The 11,686-nt window shown below is 40.9% G+C and overlaps 1 long non-coding RNA gene across 1 annotated transcript in view; it reads right to left on the bottom strand.

Moving 5' to 3' along the window:
* Nucleotides 1-5,023: 5,023 nt before the first annotated feature.
* Nucleotides 5,024-11,686, bottom strand: part of LOC140186197 (uncharacterized) — a 28,708-nt gene continuing 22,045 nt past the window's right edge. Inside the window, exons 4-5 of the long non-coding RNA XR_011882808.1 lie at nt 5,872-6,055; nt 5,024-5,534 (exon numbers count right to left, since the gene is read on the bottom strand). This is a non-coding gene — a long non-coding RNA (uncharacterized lncRNA). The remainder of the gene's footprint in view (nt 5,535-5,871; nt 6,056-11,686) is intronic.

The following is an 11,686-nucleotide window of genomic DNA, read 5'->3' as shown; positions in this document are numbered from 1 at the left end:
CTGCAGAGATCTTGTTATTCTGATGGAGTTCACCAATCCAAACCCTATGCTGGTGTTTATGTATCGATGCAGATTTTATTTTATATCTGAACTTTAACCTCTGACTATATTTTTACATAAATTTTTATTCTTAATCATCCTTGATGACCTTTGCTCTGGAGTGCATAAAACTTTTCCGTGAAGTAAAAAAGATTAGAGGGAACATTGGACTAATGATAATATAATCATAAGATGATGTGCAATAAGAAGCAAATTGAAGGCAAGGGGTTGCAAACATACTGTTAACATCAGTGATACCTGCGTCACTGCTGACTACGGACTCTGCTGTAGCCACCTCAGTCTTGCCTCTTCTCCAGGTCACTGTGTCAATGGATCCAGCAGTGGACTGTTATTACCAGCAGTTACATGACACCTTGTTTCTTTTCTGTGATGTGCCTGCCCTGTTGAAAAACTGGGTATGTACTGTATATAAACTGGGAAATGTGTATATATTTTGGAGTATTGGTGAGCGTGGGGTAACATTTACAAACATATTTGTGATTGATGTAGGCCCATGTAAATGTCTATGTGAGGCAATGGAGGATGAAATTAATTGATGTACTCACCCATTCACCAAATATGACTTAGAGTGTCTGGATATGAAACCTTTCATGAAAGTGTGCTGATATTTTAGATACTTTTTACCTTTAAGACACTTAAAGGCAGCAAGAATGGGTTAGAGCAGCGGTCCCCAACCACCAGGCTGCGGGCCAATACCGGGCCGCAAAGCATGTGTTACTGGGCCGTGAGGAAACGATATGAGTCAGCTGCACCTTTTCTCATTCCCTGTCACACACTGTTGAACTTGAACATAGGGTTGCCAACTGTACTGTAATTTGACGGGACATCTCATATATTGGGCTAATTTGGTTTGTCCCGTATTCCCCCCGCTAAGGTAGAGTGTTCCTATGAAACCTTTCATGCCAAAATGGCGTAAAGTGCAGAAGCAATTACCATTAATTTATATGGGAAAAATTTGAGCGTTCCCAGACCCAAAAAATAACCTACTAAATCATACCAAATAACACATAAAACCTAAAATAAATAACACTAACATATAGTAAAAGCAGGAATGATATGATAAATACACAGCCTATATAAAGTAGAAATAATGTATGTACAGCATAGTCGGGAAGAAGAAGGCAAAACCGATTTGTGGGGAAAAAAATCGGCACGTATGTACAGGTGCCCGCGCAAAGCTTCATGGTCATGGTAGTCTTCCCTGGGGTAAAGTGTCCCGTATTTGACTGCTACTTTTGTCCCTTTTTGGGAGTGAGAAAGTTGGCAACCCTAACTGTAAAAGACATGCTGAGGAGAGTTTAACCCTACTTGAACAACACCCGCCCCTCCGCGCACCCCCCCCCCCCGCTGGTCGGCCGATCCGCAAGAATATTGTAAATATTAAACCGGTCCGCGGTGCAAAAAAGGTTGGGGACCCCTGGGTTAGAAGAATCAGGATGACCGTATCTGTCCTGACAACATGATTAATTCCAGTAGTCATTTGATACAATAACCGTCTACATTTTAGGAGTTGACATCATAGCCTCAGTTGGCTTTTGTCTGAGTTGGTGTAGGTGTTTCCTATAATTACACCATAAAATTCCCAAAAACAAAGATAGGAGATGTTAGGCACTCCAATCATGATAATGATGTGTGTGCACAAATTTCAGAGGCGACCAAAGCCAAAGGTTCCTCGTACATTGTGTACCAGCACTGATTTTGTAGGGCAATGAATTTCTAGGACAATACAGAATAACTGCAGCATTAAGCTCTCTTTTGAAAACTATAATTACGTACACTCAGAGGTCACTTTATCTCCACACCAAGTCATAATAATTCATATATGAAGAAGAGCAGTAGTTGTAGCCCCTGTGCAATGGAGGCCAATATTGTATTGTCCTTCCTAATTGCTTATTGTAGCTTTGTGGGTTTTTTTTATGTTTCAAGTACAAAATCCCTCTGTACTGTGGCATGTTGCAGCCTCAGTGTATCTAAATAATAATTTGCTTCATTCTTCTTGCCAAAATATATAACCTCACATATTTTCACATTATACTCCAAATGCCAATTTATTTTCCATTCATCTAATGCATCTACATCTCTTTTAGACCCTCCTCACAATATACTGTGGGCAAATTTGGCTACAGTCATACAGTTTCTTCAAACAATCATCAACACATACAGTCCAGACCATAGTACTGATACTTCATTAGTTTTGGAGTGCTGGTCCAAAAATGGTGCATTTATCCAACCTAGCTTTCTGTTCATTAGTCCCCTTCCCTATCTTTGCCCAATATGGAGCTCTTTGCTTGCGTCGTAATTTTTTTCTACCCCTTTGCTTGAACTACTTTTAATACAAGGGTAGGTGGAGGGGCAGGTAGAGTTGAGGTCAGAGAGCGTCTGCAGAAGGACTTGAACAGATTGGGAGAATGGACAAAAAGGTGGCAGTTAGAATTTAGCATAGGGAAGTGTATGGTCACTCACGTTGGTAGAAGACTATTTCCTAAACGGGGAGAAAATTCAAAAAGCAGAGGTGTAAAGGGACTTGAAAGTCCTCGTGCAGGATTCCTTAAAGGTTAACTTGAAGGTTGAGATGTTGGTAAGGAAGGAAAATGCGATGTATTTCAAGAGGGCTAGAATATAAAAGCAGGGATATAACGTTGAGGTTTAAAAAGCAGTGGTGAGGCCTCACTTGGAGTATTGTGACAGTTTTGGGCCCCTTATCTAACGAAGGATGTGCTGACATTGGAGACAGTTCAAAAGAGGTTCACAAAAATAATTCTGGGACTGAAAGATTTGTCATATGAGGTGTGTTTGATGGCTCTGGACCTGTTTTCACTAGAGTTCAGAAGAATGAGGGGTGACCTCATTGAAATATTTCAAATGTTCGAAGGTCTCAGTAGAGTGGATGTGGAAAGTATGTTTCCTATGGTGGAAGAGTCTACGACCAGAGGACACAGCCTCAGGATAGAGGGGCATCCTTTTAGAATGGAGAGGAGGAGGGATTTCTTTAGCCAAAGAGTGGTGAATCTGTGGAAGATGTTGCTACAGGCAGCTGTGGAGGCCAGATCATTGGGTATATTTAAGGCAGAGGTTGAAAGATTCTTGATTAGTCAGGACATGAAGGGATATAGGGAGAAGGCAGGAGATTGGGACTGAGAGGGAAAATGGATCGGCCATGATGAAATGGCAGAGCAGATTTGATGGGCCAGATGGTCTAATTCTGCTACTATATCTTACAGTTGAATAGATTTCTGCAGCCACTAGTGTGCAGCATCAACAGCAATTCAAAAATTACTAACTTTCTGGTTGAACTTTTTAAACCACCTTCCCAGCTGCCAATTGTCAGTGGTACCCATGACCCGGAATGACAAGAGACGTTTCCTAGAATCATGATTCTGCCAACAAATAACCTATATGCTCTTATCTACTGAATCCCCATTCAGAATTTACTTCCTGAGCTTCGTCCTTCCTCCGTGTACACATCAACCATCCCTGCTGCCGCTAACCTGAACTTAGTGTACCTCTCAAAGGAACTATCACCCTCGTGGTTTGGACCGATGAAAAACAAATACACTCTGGAGACTTGTCTGCTCCTCTTCATTTAAACCAGCCTATGTGCCATACTTTTAGAGTTTGAGGGAACTTCTGCCCTTAAAATGCAATCTACATGGCTGCCTGTGTCATATTTCATACCACTGTCAGCACAAAGGAGCAGCCCCTACAGTGAGATGTGAAGCAGGGAGAAAAGACAGCAGTGTCATCGATTTCCTAAAGCTGAGTTGGCTGCTTGATAGAAAGCACTTCGCATGAGTTTGTGATAAATCAACAGTCGTACATTGTTACTGTCATTACTATCACCAACTAATTTCATTCCTTCATCACTTAACTACAAATGATAGCACCAAATCACCCCAAGTATATCAAACAATGGAATTTCATCTGTATTTAATAATTATTGACAACAACTGAATCTGGTCAATTTCCTTCTACGCTTTCTGCATTTATTTGCATATGGTGCTGCTGTGGAAACTACCTATAGCAGGGGTTCCCAAACTTTTTTTATGCCATGGACCCCTACCATCAACTGTGGGGTTCAAAGACCCCAGGCTGGGAACCCCTGATCTATAGATTTTCACTGTGGTCAACATTACAAATGTGCTGATCATCAGGGTTACATGCAAAATTTTGAATGCTCTGCTTGAAGCTGTGAAACAAATGGGAGCAGGATTTCTCAATGTTTTCTATCCACCGTGTGCACCATGCTGTTCACCTGTCCAACTGTACAACTCTCAGGTTTTTTTGGGTGGCCTTGCTGTTTTATGATCTTGGTTGCTGAGGAGATGGTTTGAGAAAGCTGACTCTCACTGTCAAGGGCAACTGGAGATGTGAGGGCAATGATGTCAGCCCTGTCAATGACAGAGTCTGAGAATGAATAAAAAGTATCCCCATTACCCTCGTTCCTGCACAATAGTGACGGGTGATCTCCCACCTACAGGCACTTCCTCTTAATATTCCATTTCAATTCTGAAAGAGGCTTGTAGCCAACTTGGGTCTCAAATCCAGAACCCCATTGAAATTTTCATGTTCTACCTTTTGAGCAAGCTCAGCCATTTAAGTTCACCTTCTGCTAGCCTCTAAACTGGTGAAACTTCAAAATACATTTATTATCGAAGTATGTATACATTATACAACCCTAAGAATTGTCTCCTAACAGGCAGCCATGAAACAAAGAAACCCAAAAGAACTCATTAAAAAAAAAGACCTAACACCCAACGTGCAGAGAGAAAAAAAAAAAAACAAATCATGGAAACAATAAACACAAGCAAATAGAATTCTGAATGAAAGTCCGCACGGAGTGTTTGTCCACGAACGCTTAGTTCAGCGCAGAGCCAAGAAAACGATGCAGAAGAACAGCGAGCTGAACCAGCCCGACTCCCACCTCGGGTCCCGACAGCCTGACCATTTCAATTTGACCCAGCACCTAAATTGTTGTCCAAATATCAGGTTTAGTTACCTCAATTTGCTCTGGGGTCTGGACCCCGCAGTGCCAATCCAGCCTGTACCTGTTCTTTCCAGTTCAGCCCAGCTCTTCAATCGATCGAACCTCGAGTCTTTCCCACTCTGTGACAGGCCCACTGCCTCGCCCCGCCTCAGTTCTGCCACAGGAATTTACTCCAACTCAAAACGCAAGTTACAGACTATTGCTTGCAATGATCGCTTGCCAGAAAAAGAGTGACTAACAAAGTATTTAGTTGTTTCCCTTGTTTCGTTAGCCACCAGCCAGAAGTCACTGAGATTCACCAGCACCATTTTAAACAGGAAAGCCAGAAACCACTAGATCAGTTCAGGTATGGTGGCCATTTCACAAATGCTGCTCTCTTCTTGCTGAAGTTGCACTGGAGTATTTTTAGTGGAAGTGAAAAAATTAGGTGCAATGAAGGATCTCTGGTGTGATGGAAGAGCACGGAGAGCTGAGTGGCTGCCGAAGGAAGCTGCAGAAGTGGAAAAGAAATTGAAGATAACTTAGCAAAGCTTGCACAATGACTCATTTAACATTAACTGTTGTCATGAACATGACTCTCCCCTGCCCCTCTCCGACTCAGAAAATTGGTCTTCTCTGCTAGCAAACTTCTGGCACTGTTTGTGTACAATCTTCTCATGGAAAGAATGGCCACAGATGACAGCTCTGTGTTGGATGTGGTAGTGGTTTAAAGTGTCATAGAGTAGTGGAGAGGCATGGAAAAGAGACAGAGTGGTTTACATTGTGGGACAGTGAAGGGAAATGGTGTCTTATGAACCATGTGAGAAAGAAGCAAGAGAGATTCTTACCTCAACAATATGAGCAAGCTTCTTGGAGATTTTGCAGGAATGTCTTGGATTCCAAGCTCTGGTATCGGCCTCTTCTAGAACTTCTCAACTCCAGTGTAAGTGTTGCTTGGAGACACGTATGTCTCTTGGAGGGAGCGGAACCACCTCTGATCGTATCACTCCTACCTGGGCTCTCCAAGCAAATCTGGAACATAGCCAGCAGTACTCAAACAACGCGCTGCCCAGTGGTGGAAAAAAGTCATTAATCTGCCAGTGAACGGGGTAACACGAAACTCCACCTATACATCTGTCTCATTACAATGATCAGGGAACACAGCAATTTCATACAGCCACATGGACACCAAACCCTGCAAGTTTTTTGTGGGTCAGATCAAATTTCTAGACCTTTTAGGTGACTTCAAGCGAAGGAATATACAGTAAAAATCCATTTGTGAGTCCCCTTAACAGAAATATTAACCCAGATTAAATTTAAATACCAAGGTTATGCAATTCAGCTTGCTAATTTGCCTGCTTTTTGTCTAAACAAAATACTAATGTAATCAGTAAAGGCCAACAGTACCATAGGTTATTGCATTATAATCTGGCAGGGTTTCAGGATTTGGGATGGAAAATATTTGTACTTAACTGTATCCAATCAAAAATATTTGAACAAAGCTCCATTTATTAGAGCTGTTTGTTGGATTATTTTGCTAACTTACCATGAAAGTGAACATGCTAATATTTGTATTAATACATAAAAATCACTGCATCAAGTTTAGTCAGAATATGAACAGAACAATTTTCAAAAATTTGAATATACTCCTAGTTAATACTGTATTTGTAACTAGTCATCAATTTTATCTTGTTTTTGTAGAGTTTCTGCAGATTTTCCACCTAAGTTACAGCAGGGCACTGGAAGAACTTTATTGCACTTAGGGTATCTGCAGGATGCAAGTTTTTAATAAAAAGAATATCCAATACCTCTACCTTTAGCACTTCTAAGATAGATTTAATGCAGGTTCCAACTTATAAACAACCTTATAAGATGGAAAAATAAATCAACAGGTTATTCTTTGATGTATTTTTAAAATATCATGGAACAATTCAATAATTAGGCTTGTTAGGACCTGGTTACAGTAAGCTTTGTTTCTGATAATGACTTTCAGCAACATCAACTTTTAAGTTAAGCACAGAAGGATCAAGGAAAATGAAACTCCCTTAAAATTAAGAAGATGAGATGAGAAACAGGAATACAAGTTTGCCACTCAGTTCAGCTCTTTGATAAGAATGCAGCCGAGCTTGCAAATCAAGTCCAATTTCCCATTGTATTCTCACAAACTTAGACTCACTTCATGTCCAAACATCTTTTCGTTGAAGTCTTGAATGTGTATTGGCTGAGTATACAGGGCTTTGCAAAATACACAATTTCAGAAATTCATTGCCCTCCCCATTTTAGGAGGACAACCTTAAACGCAGAATGGCCAGATTTCATAGCAGGTTGGAGTGAACAGTGTAAGTCAGGAACATGTAATGGTGCAAACTTCCAGATTTAACTCAATACCATGATGCAGCAGTTGGGAAATGTCCAACGGAGAAAGAGTTTCAAGTTAAACTGCTAGTTAAAAGAAGTGATATTAATTCCAATTGTTGGTCATAATCCAGGTGCAGAGATCTCCTAGTCTTTAAAATTTACCAGAGAAACCCTCTCCTAAGTGGCTATGAAAGTTTACTTCAGAAAATATTTCTTTATCCCCCACTCCCTATGCAAACTTTGGGAAAAGCTTAGGAGAACCAGTGCTATCGTGCTTTCTTATCCTGTTTTGAATAGATTGAATGCTTTGGACTATATCGGAGATGAGGTAGAAATTAAGAGGAAGCCATTTTGGGGAAGATCCTGGTATGTATTGGCACCACAGGAAAGAACGGTGATTAAAATATGTTGTTATTGTCCAACAAGTGAAGTGTGACAGGGATAATGGAATTATGGAAGCTTCCCAGGTACGAAGCACATATTTGAATAGGCATCATTCAGTGTTTACTGATTGGCTGCAGATTAATGACAGGGGTCCTTTCTGATTGCTAATAACTCCAAGTTTGTGTGCTTTCATTGTCACGTGAATGCAGGTTGTCACTTTTTTTATATTATGATAATGCAACCATCACAACAAATCCATTCTGACTGGCCTTCATCATGGCGAATGATATAGTCTGTGTATCATCTGTCATATACATAGCACTTATTATGTGTCTGACACAATTGAGAATAATGACTGAGAAAATACTTTGATCAGAACACTGGAATAATCCCAAAGAGCGAAGAAGTAGAGAATTAGGGTCAGTTTGACGGTTACAAATGTGCATAAGGTTCAGCTGGCCCTGATCCAACACACTCCTACCATGTTTGGGACTCTGCGGTTCTGGTCTAGAGATGAAACTGAAGAGCTACCTGCATATTCTTTATGCAGCACTCGACCCCTTCTGAGCTATTGCTGTGTCATGAGGATGTGAACCCCTCTCTCTTTTATTACTCTGATGGTTTCACCTGCGGGTCTGAGTAGCATTCATTTTCCAGTCAAGATGGATTAGTACTAGCCATGGAAGCAAAATCAAAGTTCAGTTTATTAGTATCTGCACAGGTACATGTGTGCACAGGTGCAATGAGAAACTTGCAGCAGATTCACAAGCACATGGCATCGAGTACACAACATTCACAAGAAAATCATAAATTAGCCATAAATTATACACTATTTTTACAACCAGGCAGGTTTCAAATGAAAGACAAGTAAAGAGAAGAGAATAAAAAATAGAACTGGGGATAAGGTGGGGTACTTAACCACCATAAAGCAAATAAATGCCTTTTCAACAGAGCCTTCGGTAATTCACAGGAATCCTTGGCTCATGGAAATAACACGCAATCTTCCATTTCTTCATTCAGTATTCTGTAGTGCTCCACTGCAATTAACATCTGCAAAGACCTCTCTTGAAATTATTGCAGTAGTCATTAATAAAGTGGGTGTACTTCCTTAAAATTAAATCGTAAATATGCCATCTTTGCCAAATTTTCAGTTCCTTACTAATTATAGAAATTAAAGTGACTGCCAAATGCACAGTGGATCTAGTCTTGGAATGGTATTCTCACAAATAAATGTTGAAGGATCTCAAATTTCAAGCTCACTCAAATTTTCAGTAGCTATTCGGGGAAGTTCAAGCTTTCTATATTCAATGTTTTCAAATTTGCTTTGCTCTTTTCCTAAATTTAGGGCAAGATTAGAAAGGGTCAAAATTATAGGATGCACACCTTGTATGTAAAGACTATATATGTCCCTTTTATGGGGAAGATTCAGAATGAAAATGAAAAAAAAACTGATTACAGTTGGCACATTGCTGTTTAACATTAGTATATAATGAAAACCATTGCCACAATTTTCCCTCTTGTAACTTTTTGCTTTAAGCATTCAGGTTTTAAACTAAAAATTGGTTACTTAGGTCCATCAAAATATTTAATCTGTTGGATATTAACCATTTTGTATTTGTTTCCATCACTTTGAGAATTTAAAAAATGGTTATTGGTGAAAGGTATTGCTTGGAACAGGATCACAGGCAAAGCTTTTTGTTATCTAGCCAGAAAGTGTTGTGTTTTATTTAAATTAAATATACAGGAACAGGCCCTTCAGTCCAACTTGTCCATGCTAAACAAAATGTTTCTATGAATTCGTCTGATTTGTATGCATTTGACCTATGAGCTAAGGGTCCCCAACCTTCTTTATGCCTTAGACTCCTACCATTAACCAAAAAGTCAACACGTTCCCATGCAGAGAACTCATGCTCTGCTTTTTCTATCTATGTACCAATCTAAATGCTCTCTGCTTCTTCATCTAGCAAATTATTCCATATCTGAACCTGCAAATTAGCACATATACTAACCTGCAAATTAGTCCATATACTAACTATCTTCTGTGCAGAAATGTTGCCCATCAGGTGCCTTTTAATGTATGTCCTCTAGTTTTGTACTTAACTACTCTGGGATAAAGGCTATAATCATCCATTTTATCTCTGCCCCTCATGACTTTATACACTTCTGTAAGGCCAAGCCTTACCCTCCTACACCCCTGGAGAAAAATCCCAGCCAATCCAGCCTCCCCTTCTAACTCAAGCTCTTCAATCACAGTAACACCCTCATGCATCTTCCTGGCGCCCTTTCCAGCTTAATGGCATTCTCCAGGGAAGGCTGGTGCAGGGTTCTGAGTTGGATGATCAGCCATGATCATAATAAATGGCGGTGCAGGCTCGAAGGGCTGAATGGCCTACTCCTGCACCTATTTTCTATGTTTCTATGTTTCCATACAGCTGGGTGACCAGAAATGAGCACAATGCAGTGCAATTGCAACATAGCATCCCATCTCAATGCCACAACTGCTAAAGGTAAGTGTACCAAAGACCTCCTTTATCACCCTGTCTACCTGTGTCACCACTTCTGGGAAGTATGTACCTATAACTGTAGAAGGTCGCTCAGTTCTTTAACACTCTCTATGTCCTTAGTATTTACTGCACAATCTCGGCTCTGGCTCAGATGCAAAAAGCTTCAACATTTGCAAATCATTTTCTGTGAAAGAGAAGCCCTTTTATTACCATTCAACCCTTACATGCATCCTGTGCAGAACTTTGGTGCTACAGTCTTCTGCTCTCAAGGTAGGAAGGGTATCCTAACGGAGCAAATGATGTCAATTATGGAAGCAGACACTGCCTCATTATACCACCCAGCGGAGTTACAGTGAACAGGGGCCAAGCATCTGCTCCAGACGGCAGGCCTCAGACCATAGCAGAGGGGTTGACAGCAAGATGTGAACATGGCAGCAAGGCGTCAAATTCGCTGAGGATCTATCCCAGGCCCAACATAATGATGCAATCACTCCAGCTGCTATATTTCATTGGGATTTCGAAGAGGATTGGCAGGTCACCAAATACTCCAGCAAATCTCTGCAGATGTACAGTGGAGAGCATTCTGACCGGTTGCATCACCACCTGGTATGGAAAGTCCAATGTTGAGGATCACAAGAAGCTACAAAGGATTGTAGAAACAGCCCGTTTCATCACAGGCACAACCGTCCCCACCTTCAAGGGCATCTTCCAAAGGCAGAGCCTTGAGAAGACGGCATCCATTATTAAGGATTTTCATCATCCATCACACATCCCCTTTTCATTGCTACCACCGGTGAAGAGGTACAGCAGCCTGAAGACTCTCATTCAAAGTTTTAAGAACAGCTTCTTCCCCTCCGCCATCAGGTTCCTCAACGATTCATGAACACTTCCTCGTTCTTTCTCTTTTGCATGATTTATTTGCAAGATAGTAATTTTTATGTCTTGCATTGCACTGCTGCCACAAAACATTAAGTTTCATGGCATATGTCAGTGATAATAAAAATAAAAGCGTGGGCCTCTGGGAGCTAATAGGTTTAAGGATTACCTTGTGCAGTGCCTTGCAGTACAATGTTCAGGAGAAGGTGATCTCGATGATACATTATTACTTCTTTCCTTCTATCTCATGAACTTGAATGTCCAGATATATGTTGGAAGTAGAGTATTTGGCCATTCAAATGCCTGGTGTTTGTCGGTCATACCTGACAACAACAGAAAACCTGTGCAGAAGAGTTTTCAAAGTGGAAAAGCTATTCCACTCCCTCAACCTTGGAAGTCCGGATCCAGAGGTACTGGAGTGAGATATGCCAGCTAGCTGAGAGGTGTCACAGCAACAACCTTGTACTCAATGTCAGCAAGGCCAAAGAGTTGATTGTGGCCTTCAGAAAGGGTAAGATGAGGGAACACACACCAGTCCTCA

The sequence above is a fragment of the Mobula birostris genome, chromosome 22, assembly GCF_030028105.1.
Source record: "Mobula birostris isolate sMobBir1 chromosome 22, sMobBir1.hap1, whole genome shotgun sequence".
Taxonomy (NCBI): domain Eukaryota; kingdom Metazoa; phylum Chordata; class Chondrichthyes; order Myliobatiformes; family Myliobatidae; genus Mobula; species Mobula birostris.
Note: the sequence above shows the minus strand (reverse complement) of the source record. Positions and strands in the feature narration are given on the sequence as shown.